The 16,380-nt window shown below is 46.0% G+C and overlaps 2 long non-coding RNA genes across 7 annotated transcripts; one reads left to right on the top strand and one right to left on the bottom strand.

Annotated features, from left to right (window-relative positions):
• Positions 1-3,172: 3,172 nt before the first annotated feature.
• On the bottom strand, positions 3,173-5,439 carry LOC137862575 (uncharacterized). The gene is made up of 2 exons (XR_011100406.1): positions 5,205-5,439; positions 3,173-4,303 (listed from the first exon to the last, which is right to left on the bottom strand). It is a non-coding gene; the product is annotated as an uncharacterized lncRNA (long non-coding RNA).
• Positions 5,440-6,238: 799 nt separating this feature from the next.
• On the top strand, positions 6,239-14,374 carry LOC137862547 (uncharacterized). 6 transcript variants are annotated; one of them, XR_011100393.1, is made up of 5 exons: positions 6,242-6,369; positions 8,928-9,005; positions 11,543-11,601; positions 11,771-11,903; positions 12,559-14,374. It is a non-coding gene; the product is annotated as an uncharacterized lncRNA (long non-coding RNA). The 6 variants fall into 6 exon arrangements; XR_011100394.1 differs by having other exon boundaries at positions 6,251-6,359; XR_011100392.1 differs by lacking the exon at positions 8,928-9,005 and having other exon boundaries at positions 6,239-6,369.
• The last annotated feature ends 2,006 nt before the right edge of the window (positions 14,375-16,380 follow it).

The raw sequence follows: 16,380 nt of genomic DNA, 5'->3' as shown, positions 1-16,380 counted from the left end.
ATTAATAAAACTCTGAGTGTGTTTTACCCTGAGATCTCATGGTGCTTGACAAAGGAAAGGCATCATCAGTTCTTTTTATATGGGGGCAGAAAGAGGTGAAATGATTTATTTATCCATGCTCCTGCAGTGAATCAGTAGTAAAGCAGGGAGCTGGACCTTTCCAGCTGTGCTTTGAGCCTTCCTAAAATGCCCATTGGAACAGTCCTAAAACACTTACCCTTTGAGAGTGCATCCTGCCCCTGCTGCTTTGTGTAGAAATTAGCCCTGTGAAGAACAGCTCACCTTTGCATTGGCCAGGGCTAGAGCAGACAAAGGGAAGAGATTTGGTATTTTAGAGCACATCGGTTTAAGTTTGTGACCAAAGAAGTAGAAGAGCACACAGAAAGGGCACAGACAAGATGGGAAGTGGAGACTGCAAGGTTGGTGGATCTTGGCTTGAAAGCCAATTGTTTAAACTTACTCCCCCTGCATGTAGAGAAGCACCAAGGGCTGTGGCTCATGGCCAAGCACAGCAGTTCTTGGGGAAAGCCTGGGTGCTGCAGAAGCAGGGATGATGGCATGAAGGGAGGCAGGATTGCCTGCTCTCTGGTGTCTCACAGGAGCTGATCAGGGATGCCTGGCCTCGTGTGGGGCAAGGGATCGAGGAGCAGGGAAGGACATGCCTTTGGTGAGAGTTGGTGGCAAGGGCTTCTGCTCAGCTTGATATCTGGGTGTTCCCTCAGCCCCAAAGCTTTTGGAGGCTTCAGGTGGATCTGAAAGTCCTTCTGCCTGGCCTGCGGGTTTATCTGCATTCACAGCACAAGGCCTTGCTGTCATTAAGGCCACAGCCATACTCAGCCTCTCGGCCTTTTCATCACAGCCATGCTCTTCAGGGCAGTGTTGAAGGCTGGGCTGGGGTTTGCTGGGGTGTGAGGGATCATGCTGGGGAGAGGAGCCAGGAGAAGAAAGGCCAGAAGGGCTGGTGGGGATGTACCCACTTGGGAACAGCAGCATTGCAGTGCCTCCTACCACTGTACCCCTGGTGCTGCAGGCTCTGTGTACCTGGGGTACTTACCCCAGATAGTTAGCCACTGCCAAATACTTAATTACACAGGGAAAGATATCACTTAGGCCGAGACGGCTTCATTAAGGAAGCTGCAGAAATCATTGCCCTCTACCCCCAGGCTCTGTGAAGGAAAATCCTGCTGATCGAGGCAATCAAGTCTGGAGGGGCCAGGAAGCTGCCGAGCCCCTGGTTAGCAGAGGATTTTGAGGCAGGCACGCCTGCGTCTGGGCATTAGAGCATCAGCGTAACCGAGCTTCCAGGCAGTTTAAATAGGTGCCGTGAGCTGATTGCAAAATGTCCTCTGTGCAGCCCGGAGCCCTCTCTCTGCATCCCCACATATTTCATTCATGGGGATGAGACAGCAATGAATTTGCCATTCATTAACAACAAATAATATCTCTCTATCTATCTTGGGTAAGGGTGGTTGCAGAATTGCTCTTTCACTTTCATTTTATAGGGTTCCCTGTGATAAATTTAGCTTGTAAAGGGTGATTAAGACACTTCATTATGTTTTAATGTGTCTGTAGGTCTATGTCTAATAGTAACACTCACTCTGGAGCTCTCTGGAAACGGTTAGCTGCTGCAGCCCAGAGAAGCCCGTGTTGTGGGATGGGACGTGACTCTGGCTGGGTGCCTTGCAGACCTGAGCCCCTGCCTCATAGGGGGACATGTGGAAAGGTCCAAAATAGCATCTCCACTGAGGGACACAGCCAGGTAGGCACCTTGACCAGGTACAGTTATCACAGTTGTAAATCAGGTTGGTTGTTTCTTCCCCTCATCTCCCAGTTTGTCACTCTCAGAGCAGGGGGATGCAGGTAACAGTGAGGTCCCAAGCAATTCTGGCCCCAAGACCTTGAATTCACTACCTGATTTGGGTTTTCTCACTAACAAACTGTTGCAGAGCCAGCTATGGGTGAGGTTGGCCAGCAAAGTGTGAGGGGTGTTTGCACCCTAGGGAGCAATCCAGAAAACCTCCATCCTTGTGCTGACAAACCTTGGAGATGTTTAATTCCTATTTTCTGCTTCGCTTAGCCCAGAACTTCTCTATCCACTGACACATAGGCACAGAAGTGCCCTGGTTTGGGAAGGCAGGCAATTATTTCCTGCCTGAAGGGAAAAAGTTCATGCTATGCTGTGCTTTGTGTTTTCTACAGAGCAGCTCTGATAGCTCCCAGGCTTTCTCAGCTGTTTGTCAGTCACCAGCTCTCTTCATGGGCTATATAAGGAGCCCAAGTACCTCATTAAGATGGTTTCAATTGCTCTCTGCAGCCATGTACATAGCAATACATAGTGTAAAACCTAAATTAGGGGTTGTTAAAGACTCACAGGAAGATGTCCACTGTTTAAGCATTCTGTCTACATGTGAGGGAATGTCTGATCCCAGAAAAGACCTCTGCCCCACCAGCTCCTCTGCCTTTCTTTTCACTTTCAGCCACCATCCAGACCCTGTTTTATTTGTTTATTTTTGTGACTGGACATTGGGGCATCACAAGGTAATGCAAAATAGTATTTTCTTCCTCCATGCTCGCTCACCTAACATTTCTATAACTTACTTTAATTTTTGCAGATTCGGCCTCCTTTCACCTATTTTAATCTTCTGAAGACCCATTGATAAAACCTTTTGCATAATATTATGAGACATTGTATATGTACCATCCTCTACCCATTTCTTTTACTCTTTGTGAGCACCATATGGAGACTGAACATGGTACTATAGATAACAACTTTGGGATTGGAGTGCTCAGCAGGGAAACCTCTCCAACACCTTCACATACAGATTTGGTTTAAGGGAGCAATCCTTAACACAGGCAGACAAGATCTTGCCTAATGTTTTTTGGGTGAGATTTAAAGCCTGAGGTCCTGGTCGGACTGGCAAGGGCTGGGGGGCCATGTCCTGCAGAAAGACTAGAAATGGACTAACTTCTTTCAGTGGTTTCAGACAGGCAAGCAGCCTTCTTCAGTCCCCATGCTGCTGTGTGGTATTTCCACACTGTTAAATGGGAACATCCTGGAAGTGCAGCAATGGGTGCATTTCAGAGATGGGCACTGTGGTGTGATATGGAGAGCTTGCTGGCTTCCTGCATGAGGATGAGCAGCTCACTGGCCCGTGTGTCAGACTCTGGGACATGTACTTTTCTGCTCTCTGGGAAGAGCAGGGCAGTTGGCGCAGTCCCAGAGAGTGACCTTCTGGGCTGGTTAGAGCCTGTAAGCATCAAATGCTCTCATTCATTTATTGGAGGGTGATAAACAGCCTGGGAAATGCCTGCTTCAGTCAGGTCACATACTTGCTCTTTTATGCATGTGACATCTTTAAAAGCGTATCTGGTAATGTCACAAGAGAGCCGAAGGAAATCCCAGCTTGGCTAGCTTGGTGTAGGTTTCCTGAAAGGCATCTGGGTGCAGAAGATGCTCAGGTTGCTTTTTACATGGCTATTTCTACAGAAAAATTGTGATTTAAACACTATCCCTCCTTAAGAAAAAAAAAATCTACCTAATCTGGAATGAATCTCTGCTCTTCAGATATGGGTGAAATGCATTTGTGATTGCAGTAATAGGATTTTTTACCTTGTGTTCATGGATGACACAGCTAAGACTATCAATCAGACGAGGGGCCACAGTGGTGGTCATGTTTTCACATATCTTTGGGATGGAAAGGGGAGGGTCACTGCAGAAACAGAATGGGCAGAAAGTGCCCTGATTTGGGACAGCAAGATGTTTGCTGCTGTGAGAGCCCCTACCTCACGTGGCTCTCCATGAGTGGTACCCAGACAAAATCCCTCTAGACGACCCCCCAGTGAAAGGGAAATCTTCATCCCAGTGCTGACCTAGAGCTTGCATTTAAGGCACTGTAAGCTTCTGGGTGACTTTGGCTCATCTCCCTCCTTGTTTTCAGGAACTTGCAGCTGGTCTCTGGAAGGAGGCAGAAGCCGCTGACGTTCCCATGTCCCTGATGCTCTGCGAAGTGGATGTTTTTGCGACACGATTGGTGCTTTGCAGCTGCTCTGGCATTAGTTTGCATCAGAGGTGCTCGATCAGTACGTGAGCGGTCATAGATCAAGTGGTGGCAGGCTCCTGTGTCCCACCTGGGTGGGCACGCGCTCCCTTGTGCGCCGTGACCTTGGGGAGGGCTCCTCTCGAGATTCCCATGCAGCTGCTGTTTTGCATCGCGAGCCATATGGCCAGCACCATAAACACTGGCTCTAATTGTAGCTCTCAACCTGCCAAAGTCCAAAACAGGGAGAGTGGAGGGAACAGAGGCTGGGGGTGGAGGGGGGGAAAATAAATCAAACATTTGCCTGAAAAAGAACCAGGAACAAGGAAAAAGCAAGAAAGGGAACTCTGGGAGGCAGTAGGATTCATTACTCCAGTGCAAATCACCTTCTCTGACCTCAGGTTCCTGATTCAGCTTTTTCCATGTCAATATTTTACAATAGTAAAAGCAAGAGAGCACCAGGTGTGTGGAAAATGAGGGCAAATTTGAGTCTAAAAAGGCAGGGACATTCCTGCTAATGAAGGACTGTAGAGAATATGTTGCTAATCATACTGCTAATAGTAACCTTGTCTCTGTAATCTACTTTTTTTCAGTAAAGTGAGGTTATGTGTTACAGAGATTCAAGGGGTCCACGGAGGGACTGGGCAGGAGTTTCAAACAGGTCGCTCAGTTCTCTTAGCAGAGCATGAGGAAAACACTGGTCTTGTTGCTCCCTGCCTGGGTCTTGTGTCCATCTATCCCCAGGCAGAGCTGATGGAAAATAACTACCAGGACAAAATGGAGATGCTGTTCACCTATTCTGTATAGATTTAAATGGGCAAGATTCGAGGCAAAGCATTGCTATGCAGAGGTTATTTAGTCTGTCTTTCCCAAGGGGGAAAGGCATGTGAGCAGCCTCTCTAATCAAATGAAGGCATAAGGACGTCTCTCCTCCCTGTGATGGATTCAGTGCTGCATCCAGAGCTGTCTCTTTCGATGCACCAGGTAGCCCTGAGTGGGTGGTGGTGTCTGTCTGCCTCTTCCCACAGGACCCTGACCAGGAAATCTGTGCACACAGGAGGGGCTGGGACCCCGTGCAAACATCAGAGCTCCTCTGGACATGAAATCACCTTCCCAAGGTGGGGACAAGGGGCATTCCCCCTCTGCTCAGCAAATAGAAATTCTCACCCCTCTTCTTCCCTCTCTCCTTGGCCCTGCAAGGTTGAGGTTTTCCCCACTGGTTGCAGGAGGGGCATGGTTTTGTTCAGAGAGCAGCCAGTGGAGGCAATCAGTGGGGCTCTCCTGGATTCGGGCTGCACCTTCCTCTAAGTGGGGGCAGCTGTGACATGCCCAGGAGCTAGCAAAGCCTGGACATCAAGGGCAAGGTTCAGCAAGGTCAGAAGAGATGTCCACAAGTCACAGCTTAGCTGCCTGCTTTCTCTGGATATGAGGGCAACGTCTCCTTCCACAGTTACAAAAAGAAAGCTCAGAATAAAGCCAGGGTAACCCAAAAGGTGGTGGACAAGAGAGAGAAACTGCCCTGGGAGCCTCGTGTAGCAAGGCCAGCCGCTCACCCCTCCCTGATACACCCAAAGACAGGGACTGTTCTGGCTACCTACTTTGCCCCCAGAACTTCTTAGCACAAAGAAAATCACATTTCAGTTCTTTCACAGAGAACTTTAATTAAAAATCAAGGAGAAAAACCTCCATCGGGAAACAGAGAAGCAACAAAATAGGTAGATACCTCTGCCTCTAATTTATGTGAGTTTAAAACTGGTACCAAGATTGGCTTAATTACCTGGGAACAATGTATTTCTCCTGGATTGCAGATCAGCTCGTTAGCGATACACTTTTTTACTTCCAGTTGAAATTGATAATACATCCCTCACTCAAAACATTGTCTCCCAATCACCATGGTTACTGCCAGGTTTTCCACAAGGACCCAGCATATTCATCTGTCAAGTATGCTAATGGGGAACGGACCCTGTCACACAAAGGAGCAGGCTATTCAAACATACACTTGGCAAATAATTGTACATGTCAAAAGAATGATGCTTGTTATTTGCCTAATATTATCCCCCAGAAGTGGGAAATAGTTCAGCTCTCAATGCAAAATGGCTTGCCCTTATCAAATAGGCAATTTGCTGATAATTTAGACTATTAGAGATCTTGGGGTGGGGAGACAAAGAAGGGGGGTGGCAAATGTAAGTGGCCTTTTATAATTGCACTGAAAGCAAAATGGGGCATTAAGTGCCCCGGAGGTGCAGTAACGAGGAGCATCACGGGAAGCGCTGCCGGCCGAGCCGAGGGGCTGCTCGCAGCCTCCCCTCTCACCTCTGCCAGGTAGCTGCCGGTGGGTGGTTAATTATAATTTAGAAGGAACAGTTTTCTCAACTGCATTTTTTTTTATTGCTATTTATCTTCATGATGGGCCAATTTCCAATTTGTCTATTTCGGTAATTAAGCCAAAGAAAAATGTTACTGTAGGATTCCTCCAAGTTTCTGAGCTTCTGATGTTAGCAGCTGGATTCCCTGAGCGTGTGCAGAAATATCAGTGGCTGAGGCAATGGAGTGGCCCTGTCTCTCGCTTTGGGGCACTTAAATGCTTTTCCCTCCCACTCTTTTCTACCTCTTGCTGTGCCCAGATCTGCCCACATCCCATCTTCCTGCCCTCTGCCTGTCCCCAAACCAGTTCAACCCAAATCCCACGTAAACTCAGCATGTTTTCATTTAGATTTGGGCTACGCATGCATGAGACTTTTATCTGCCATATCCCAGCTCTCCTCAGCCAATCTTCCCCTCCTTGGCTGTGCCCAAGCCCTCGAGGTGAGCACCCTGCTGCTCTAACCCCAGGTGCTCCTGCATGGGTGGGACCACAAATCTCATCTCGCCCATGCTATGCAAGTGGAGGAGGAAAACCTTAGAGGCCTGTTCTCTCAATATAAAGAACTAATTAATGTCTCCAGACTGCCTGAGACTTTCAGTCCAAGCTGTAAAAGTGGCAAATACCCAGACATCTCTGTTTCTTGGGATGGGATGGGCAATGCCTCTCTTGGTATCATCTCAGGGCAGCTGGTCTTTAAACATTGTTGACTTTCAGCCAGGTTAGATACCTTACTCTGGAAGCAGAAGACACGTGAGGGCCTTCCCTTAACTGCATGGTTCTCCCCAACCTGTCCGGTTCCCCAAAAGCAGCACTGCTTGCAGGCTGGGATGGTGCAGCGTAGCCATGCCCTCTGTATGTGACATTATTTGCGGGATGTGTCTGAGTCACAAATTTCTTAGATCCTAAATTCTGATTGCTGAGCTTCCTTGTGCTTTCAGTAATATAGTTTATTTGTCTTGGGGAGGATGGAGAGATTTCCCTCTGGACTGTGAAATCCTTTTCTGTTTGCCCTAGAGAGTCCAGCCCTTCAAATGTACATGGGGGAGGTAAGGAAATGTCAGTATGGAAGTTGAGTTTGGAGGGTTACTAGTAAATTTTGTGTAGGATGGGGACCAAGAGGGGTTATGCTTTGCTACCCCATGGTGCTTGTTGTACATAACACTAATTTCATAATGAGCAGAAAAAGAAGAAAGAAAGAAAGAAGGGAAAAAAAAAAACACACAACTAACAAGCGACCTAATCGGCTATTAAAATATTTCCAAGCAGTGAAATTAATACAATTCCCAACTCATAACTTATTTGCCTCTGTACAAAATTAACATAGATAAATAAATTAAAAAAAAATAACCTCACCCAAACTGCTTCATAATAAAATGTGATCATAGCAATAATAAGATGCTTCAGTGCATGAATTTGGTTGTATTAATTCACCCCTGGTGTAATTGACAGCTCTCAGCCTTCAGCTTTCTGCTGAACAGCCTACTACAGCTGAATTATTATACCTGGCACTTCAGACTCTTCCACATCTCATTGCCTAATTGTGTTCTCTTCTAGTAGGTGAGTGTTAAACTCAGACATTAAAGGATCTCTGCCAATTACCTGAAGCTCAACATTTGATCTGTCTGAAAATCTCACCGATCCATGGGGGACTGCTCCTCTGTCTGCATCCTGAATGCTGCAGTCCGTCCTCGCTTGGTGTGGTGTAAAGCCAGAGTAACTCTCCTCCTGGTAGTAAGGGAATAAAAAGAGTGAATAATAGAGGGAATTCAGGCAAGAAATCGCCCCCCCTCCCCCTTCAGAATTAGTGCTAGCATTAATCCAGTAGCAGCTGCTAATTATGTAGGATTTATAGGAAAATGTATTGCTCTCTTTGTCTTCTCTCTGCTGCTTTTACAGATGACGTTTGACCAGTGCTTCTGTGCAATACCTTGTAAAAGCAGCAGCTTTTCTGGGATTACCTCCCTAGTGCATTGCTTCTCCTGCCTGTAGTTCATTGATGTTTTTCCGTCTGTGGTCACCGCAAAGCCTGTGTGGCTCAGTGGTGCTTTGGAGACCCTTGTTTGCAAACCAATCAGTTAAATTAAGAAGCTTGATTCTCAGTGCTGTGTGATGACATCTTCAATTTAGCTGGTGCCCTAGTGAGGAAGTAAACAAACAATAAAAGTGTCACAATTCTTTCTAGTTCCATTAGACAAACAAGAAGTTTATTCAGCGTTTTGGCAAATGAAAATTTAAGCAAACTGTCAGGGGAGACATTTTCCCCATCAGATGCTTTCTGAGAGGGGATTATAACAAGAAAGAGCTATCACCCACCATGTCATTATAAACAAAGACTCCTGTGAACCCCTTTTATTAAAGATTAGCAGCACTGATTACAGTCTTGCAGGCTGAGCCAAAGGCAAATTAGAATATCTTTTGCCATGGGATAACTTATGCTACCTTCTTGGGCACTGAGATGATTGCAAACAGTGGACTCCCAAGAGCAGACAATTTTCACCTCTGGCCATTCGTTCTCTGCTGTTTAGATGCAGTCGGTGATCTGTCTAGACCTATTTGCTGCCAGAGACCAGCACTTCATTACGCCTCCTGCCGTATGATTCCAGGTGAGACCAGTCATTCATGCGATTGGGAATCCCAGATTTCAGGCATTTCTCGTGGATAACCCTTATGGATGCTTCAGAAAGTGTTTCCAAGCCAAGCATTAAGGAGCTCTTTTCCAGCAGAGACAGACTGGGATGCTAATACGATGTTTACCAAGCCATCCAAATTCAGCCTTTAGTGCTATGTGGTGTCCACAGGCTTGGTGCAGACTGTGAGACTCATTGAGGCTAGTTGCAAATCATGACCTCGCTGTCCCTGTCTGGTGAACATCAGGTTCCTGCTCTTGTCAGTAACTCCTATGACTCCCTCACAGCCCCGTTGGATCACCGTCCAACCCATCCAATCCTGCCTACTGGCTGCTCTTGCCTCAGAGCACATCCAGCTTTGGACCTATCCGTATTCCTACACATAGGCAGAGACACTGCTGACTTTGCTCCCAGTCCCTTGGGCACATCCGAACCCCACAAAGCTCCCTGCCCTCAGCTGCCTCCTTGCTCATGTAACTTGGTACTAAAAGGGCCAGGACTTCTGTCCCAGTGCCTGTAGGTGCCTACTTTTGGAAAAGCAAATCTGTCAGGTTTCCAGAACACCAGGCAGGAGCTGAAATTAAACAAAAAGCTGCCTGTAAGCCTTCTTGGGGGTGAGGAAGGGAATGCATTTAAGATGAGGAGGCATCGCAGTAACCCTACTTCAGCTGGATACGTTTGTCGGCAGCAGGACAGAGAGCAGCCTTCACAGGGTGACAGAGCCCCAGCTCCTTAGGTCCAGGAGGACCTCCTGGGTTTGTAGGCAGCTGATCTCCCAGGCGCTTTGCTATCATGGGCAGGTAGGACGTGGTGTTTGGAGCAAGCCTTTCTTTTAGCAGCAAGAAGCTCACTGGGGAATGAGCCCTGCCGCTTGCACAGTCACAGCATCAGTCTTTGTTTATGTACTGAACTGATGAGCAATTAACTTGGAGAAGATACATTATATGCAGAGCACAAGCCTGGTAATGTGCTTTCTATTAAGGCTGCCTAACACTTCCTATTATTAGACCCCCACTTTCTGTTGCTTACAACTTTTCCAACTTCTAACCATTTAAGCTGAAATCTCCCCTCCTGGGTGCTGCCTCAGGCTGGACTGATTGTATTTGGTGTGGAAAGTTTATGTGTGCCCTAGGGGAATCCCTAGTATGGTTGTGCAATTTGTGTTAATGGCTCCGAGTGACACTCAGTGAGAAGGGGACATGGGAGAGCCCATAGACAATAACTAATGCAAACAAGGCCACGTAATTAGGCTGAGAGGGAGCTAAGCTGAAGGCACAGGGGTCTTGTAGAGAGGCCTCTATGATTTCCCGCTGCATGCTCTTTGTTTGTAATAACTGGAATAGTGAGCTTTTGTTGCCTGGTCATGTCTGGTTGCATTTTCCTGGACGCAAATTACAATACAGCTTGTCTGACCTCTGTGTCACCATCCCCACCAAATTGCAGCTGGTTCTCGTGCTGTTATTGTGGAGCACATTGCTGTACAGGGGAGTCATGCTCCCTCTGCCTTCCATCACCTGCGTTTTCCAATGCTCCTGAAATGGCAGAATTCTTTCATTATTGTGTGACCAGAAAAGCGCCGTGGGTTAAAGCAACAAAAGGTGTGTGCCTCACATGAAAGGGTAGGACTCCGAATCTCAGACTTATGGGCCCTGGATAGAGCTGGCCAGAAGGAAAAAATGACAGTGATTTGCTTTTCTTTTTCCATCCTTAGTGGGAGCAGTAAGGAGGAAAGGGCTTGTTTAGTGAGCTCACTGCCACCCTGGCCTGAATATTTGGTGCAAGGTCTAGAGCAGAATGATCCCCATTGAGCTGCTTTGTCTCTGTGTCTTAGCCTTCCAGGGATATCTGGAAGAAGGTACCTCTTCCTCCAGATAGCAGGCTCTAGACTGTCTCAACGGGGTTACTGCGATCAACTTTCCGCTGCACCCCAGCACAGATGCTCTCACAGGCTGTGACCCTATTTCCAGAGGTCACCTCACAATCTTATTATCAAATTTTCCAGTCCTGAAAATGGATAAACTTTTAAAACAGCTAACTCCAGGGCCTTCTTTTTCCCTCTCATTATGGGAATAGCTCACTGCAGAGGGGGTGAAGACAGTGGAAGACACATTGCTTTAAACAAATATGAAGTCAGATGCACTGGGGAAAAAAAAAGCTAAATTATGCCTGCAGAGAGTTGGTATGGCAGCATCTCTGTTCCTGACGTGTGGCACAGCCTGTTAATGCCTCCCATATCTGCCAGCTCCCTCCCCCAAACTAGACAAGAAGCAAACCCATTATCTGGAGGACATTTGTCTAAAACTCCCCTTTTGTGCCTTGGCTATCTGGGGCCTGCAGCTGTCACTTCCCATTCTTCCTGTAATTGCTCCCACTACAGCTAATAATGCATTTATCAAGCACTCTTTATTTATTTATTTATTTGTCTCCCTTTATTATTATTATTATTATTATTATTATTATTATTATTATTATTATCTAGGTATAAAATAGGTCTTTCTCTCCCACTGCTCCAGCAGACAACTAGTCCCCTGAAGAAGCAGCGGCCGCCCTGCATTCCTGCATCAGCCTCAAGGTATTGGTTTATTAATATACTGAGCCCCTGGAGCAGCCTCTGGGATGTGGGGTTTTCACCTAACTGTGCCATCCCTTCCCACGATAGCTCCTAAAGTGAAGCTCTCACAGTGGGACAAGAAGCAATCCAAAAAGCAATTTACTTTGCTGACGGTTTGGTTTCTCCCCAGAGATGCGGCTGAAGGCATTTACGTGCTGGAAGGAGCGAGGAGTCAGCCCTCCACAGGTGTTTTCTGCAGTGGAGCTGGGCTCAAGGGGCTGTGATGCCTCAGCCTGGGGCTCTTGTGACTGCAACATCCACAGGTTTGTGCTACAGCTTCCCAGGGCAAGAGGGATTTGGACACCTTGAGCAGGGTGGGTCATGAGATGTGCTCTGCAGGCCCAACTTGGACAATTCAGTTCATTATAATTATCCACTTCTTCTGTGTACTGGGCCCCTCTGGATTCCAAGCATTGGAAACGCTTCTTGTTGATACACCAAATTTATGTGCACCTTTTTCAACCTTGTTGAAGTTTTAAGAAATGAGTTTATCAACCAAGCATGCATCCTGTTTTATTTGATGTTTTTTCCCAGTCACTTTGTGGTTATCTTTTGCTGCTTACTCAAACGCTGACAGGACAGGACCTGAGCCACTGAACCTGCAGGTTTCCTACTGCTGTTTATCTCCCTCATTGAAATCATTATCCACAGAACCTGTCACCCCAAATGAGAAACTCCATCTGTCTCCCACTTCTGTTCATGGGACACTTCCTTTGGATGTTGTTGTGCTTCTAATGAGGGATGGGGCTGGGATGGGGCAGAGGTCAAAGGGAAAAGTGTTCATGGGGTACATTCTTGCAAATTAGACAATGGAATTGCAAAAGAAAGCATGGGGATAGATGCTGGGAAGGAGACAAGAAATAAGTCTTCTAGTTATAGTCTAAAACATCAGGAGCACCGACTGCCCTTTTGTTTCAGGGAATGAACCAGCCTTTTGAGACCTCTTGGAGACTTGAAGGAAGAGAGTTGTTCTGACATCTGTAGAGACATTTTCACCTCTTCAGGGCTCTGGGGCCAGGAGGAGATTCACTTGTTTTCTGCCTCAGAACAGCAATGTACAAGCTTGAAAACTGTGGAGTTTCTCCAGATATTCCCCTGCTTTTGCCTGCTATTCCTGAAGAGCATTTCTACTCCTTATCAGTATGTATACAAAAGAGAGCAAATAAGAGCAGGATTTAGCCCATCAGGTACAGGGTCTTGGTCTGTTGCAAAATGGGGTGTTTCTGGCCTCCCATCCTGGCTGTTGAATTCAGGAGCCAATTGGAAGAAACAAATGGTCCAGACCCTGACCACTTTAGTAGTGAAATGTCACATTCAGCTCCCTGGATAAGAACTGGGTGGAGCCATGGAAAACATACGTACATTTGAACTGCTAATGGACCCAGGGCTTGTGAAAATTTCCCTCCAAAATGAAGGAGAAATTCTTGTCCCAGCCTGTGAAATACCTCTTCTCTGGATCACGACATGACTACATTGCACCAGCAATACTCTGCAACCCAGCTTCCCCTTCTCAGTGACCTTGGGAACCAGGACTCTCTTCTTCAGTGGCCGAGTTAGAAAGATTAATTAATTCTGCCATGTATGGCATAATGGCTTGCTTCCTTTGCTCACCAAGCTGAGCATTTTATCCCAATTCTTCCTCGTGACAAACTACGGTGACATTTACCCCCTCGCTGGCCCCAGTGCTTGTGCCTGATGCTGGGAATGAGGGCCCTGGGACATAACTCCCTCTGCTGCTTCCCCTCCACTGCCGATTTGCCAACAAACCTTCTCAAAAGCAGTCCTGAGAAATGTGCAGGCTTGTTATCTTCCACCTTGACCAGTGTTATTTTGTATGCAGGTTGGATGGCATCTGCAAAAAAAACCACAAACCTCTCCAATTTAATGGGGCGTGATAGCCATCTCACAAGGAAGAGGAGTATCTCACATACCAGCCATGCATGTGCCTGGAGAGCCTCTTTCACATCGGTCAGCAGAGATACAGCTTCCTTGTGCCATATTTGTGTGATGCAGCATTCCCTGTCCTACGGGAAAGCAAAACCAGAACTGTAAGCTAAGGCTGTTTGTGCCCTGTAGGGCTAAATGTCTGTGGAGCAGTACAAGTTGTAATGGCTGAAAAGCATGTCTGTGCTGATGTAATAGCAACCACTGGGCTTGCTAAAAGGGAAAGATGATGTGCACCATGTGCACCGTGTTGTTGGATTATATCTTCCCTTTTCCCAAGTGGAGACAACATTGCTGTGTTTGTTAGTGTTGATTTTAGTCAGTTTTATTTGCTTGTTCCCTCTGCCCAAAAAAGCTAATTACTGGATATTTTTAAAAGAAAATTAATTTTTTGGTCTCTTATAAATTCTGTAAAATTCCACTGGAAAAAATAATTTTAATATAATGTGGATTTAATTTAATTAATATAATGTAAATTTCATAGTAAAGGCGGAGAGATTCACTGTGAACATTTTCTGTTGAATTGCAGGAATAGGCCAGTCAGATAATTTTTTGGCTTTCTGTGCTCTGATGAATGGGTTCAGTTTTAGAATACCTGAAAAACTTTCCTCAAAGAAGAAAAAAAAAAAAAGCTAAGTTTAGAAATACACTCAGATGCTTTATAGATGTTTAATATGCTTCTCCAAACATAACAGAAATGTTTTGTTTCTGGTTGAGTAGAATGTTACGTTTGACCCAGAATGAATTGTGGGTAAAATTCCAATAAATTTGAAGCAATAATTTGCCCTGACAGTCCTTGTTTTAAGAAAATAAAAAAAATAAAAAATGACATCTTTAATTTAGTCTCTGTGACACTGGGACTCTTGAGAGGCAAAAAATTTACGTGTGTGAAGTGTCAAGTGAAGAGTTTTGCGTGGTGCGTGGTGATGTTGCATGTACTACAGCCTGTGCATTTAAAAAGGAGTTAAATCCAGGCTCTCTCTGGATGAAAACTGCTATCATTTAGGCTGCTGTTTAAGCAGAAACCATGGTGTAAGCAGACAAAAGTGAAGAAATCTTTATGCCCCATTTTGCTCTGATGCTTCTCACTTCAACAAGCTTTGGAAAGGAACTTGGCTGTTCCAGGATGAGCTTGTGAGGGTGCCTTGGGTGCAACGTGTACAATACTGCAGGGTTTTATTAGTCCCAATACTTGGATATTCATCAGAGAATGGTGAGAGAAGACACATGTTCAGAGTGGTCTGTGGGATGTTGAAGTGGCAGGACCGACGTGGACCTGATGTTGAAGAGCCTCCCGCACCGGGAGTTTGCAATCAACCAGCTCTCCTTCTCATCTTTATTCAGTTATTTTATTTTCAGGAGCACCAGTTTCACCCTGAAGTGTAACAAAGCAAAAGAAGTGCTTAATCAGAAGCCTTTTGTCACAGGCCATTTAGATCCTAAAAGACAGATTACAGGGAGAGCAATCTTTAAAACCAATACAGAGCAGAGATCTCTGTAATTGCTCAGGATCCGTTCGTGCAGTTTGTGATGTGCTGCTGGACTGCCTTACTCAATCAGGGCGGGTTTATTCCCCCCCTTTTGTGCCTCATTTTCTACAGCTGTAAAGCAGATAATCTCTCACTTGCCTTCGCATCCACCCTAACTCAGTCTGTGTCTCTTTCACACACTGGGTAAAGTGTGATCACAGCTAAGCGATGGCCATTAGACCCTATAAAATTAGGATTAGCTAGGATGACTTTGTGCATTAGATCAATTTAAGTCATTGGCTGGTGGAAAGAGAGTGTGATTCTTTCCTCTGTTAGCTGGGGCATGGCTTTCTTGTGACAGCATGGGGTGTGATTGTAGTTCTCCCCTTAAAGTCATTGATTCTGCTTTCTACCTGCACCTTCTATTGCACCCGCTATCTTCAGGCCCAAGCTCTTCATTTTGCCCTGGGTTGGGATGGTCTAGCTGTGGTTAATGCTTAGCAGGCAGGAGGGAGGTCTTGGGGAAAGCAGCTCTGTGTTAGAAACTTCTACAAATAACAGGAGGCAGGATTCCCCAAGAACTAATCTGGCAGCAGCATTTATGTTTAGAGAGGGGACAGTACTGGTGGTGAGCCCCAAGGGTGGGTGGCTGAGCATAAGGAGAGGAATCACGTCTCTCTCAAACACTGTTGCTCCCTTGGTCTTGTGGAAGACTCCCTGACCCAAACCAAGTCCCCTTCTATTTTTCTTGGGTGCACAAAGCTGAGCACCACCCCACAGGTAATCCTGTTCTGGTCCAAAACAAATCAGCTCCTATGAGGCTGCTTCAGACCATATTTCAGGTCATAAGTCTTTCCTAAGCAGCTCATGAAAAATCAGCACCCTGCATCCCAAACCTGATCCTACCAGGTCTCCAGTTCCTCACATCAGCCTCAATTTTGTACATTTAATAGGCCATGGAAGGGGCAGCAGCACTGAATTTAACTCCAAATGACACTACTGGTAGCCATTTGGAGGGGTGGCTATAACAGCCAATGCTGGAGAACGAGGTGCATTTTCCCATCCATAGCTGCTGTTTAATAACAAATTTAATGAAATAGTAATTGTGTACTGAGCAAAAAAGAAAATACCCATGTAAGATTAAGAAGATATTCACTGAACTTTCCTAGCCAGGCCACAGCTTCTACATATCTATTACGAGGCTTTTAAACCTCGCTAAATGTGTTTGCAATAACTACTTTCTATTTCATTATGGAGCAATAACTCTCCTTATTGAGTCTAAATTAAATCCTTATTTGAGACACTTCATTTAAGGCATTATTGGGAA

This window comes from Anas acuta, chromosome 11 (genome assembly GCF_963932015.1).
Source record: "Anas acuta chromosome 11, bAnaAcu1.1, whole genome shotgun sequence".
Taxonomy (NCBI): Eukaryota; Metazoa; Chordata; class Aves; order Anseriformes; family Anatidae; genus Anas; species Anas acuta.
This window is presented reverse-complemented; position numbering and strand designations above follow the sequence as displayed.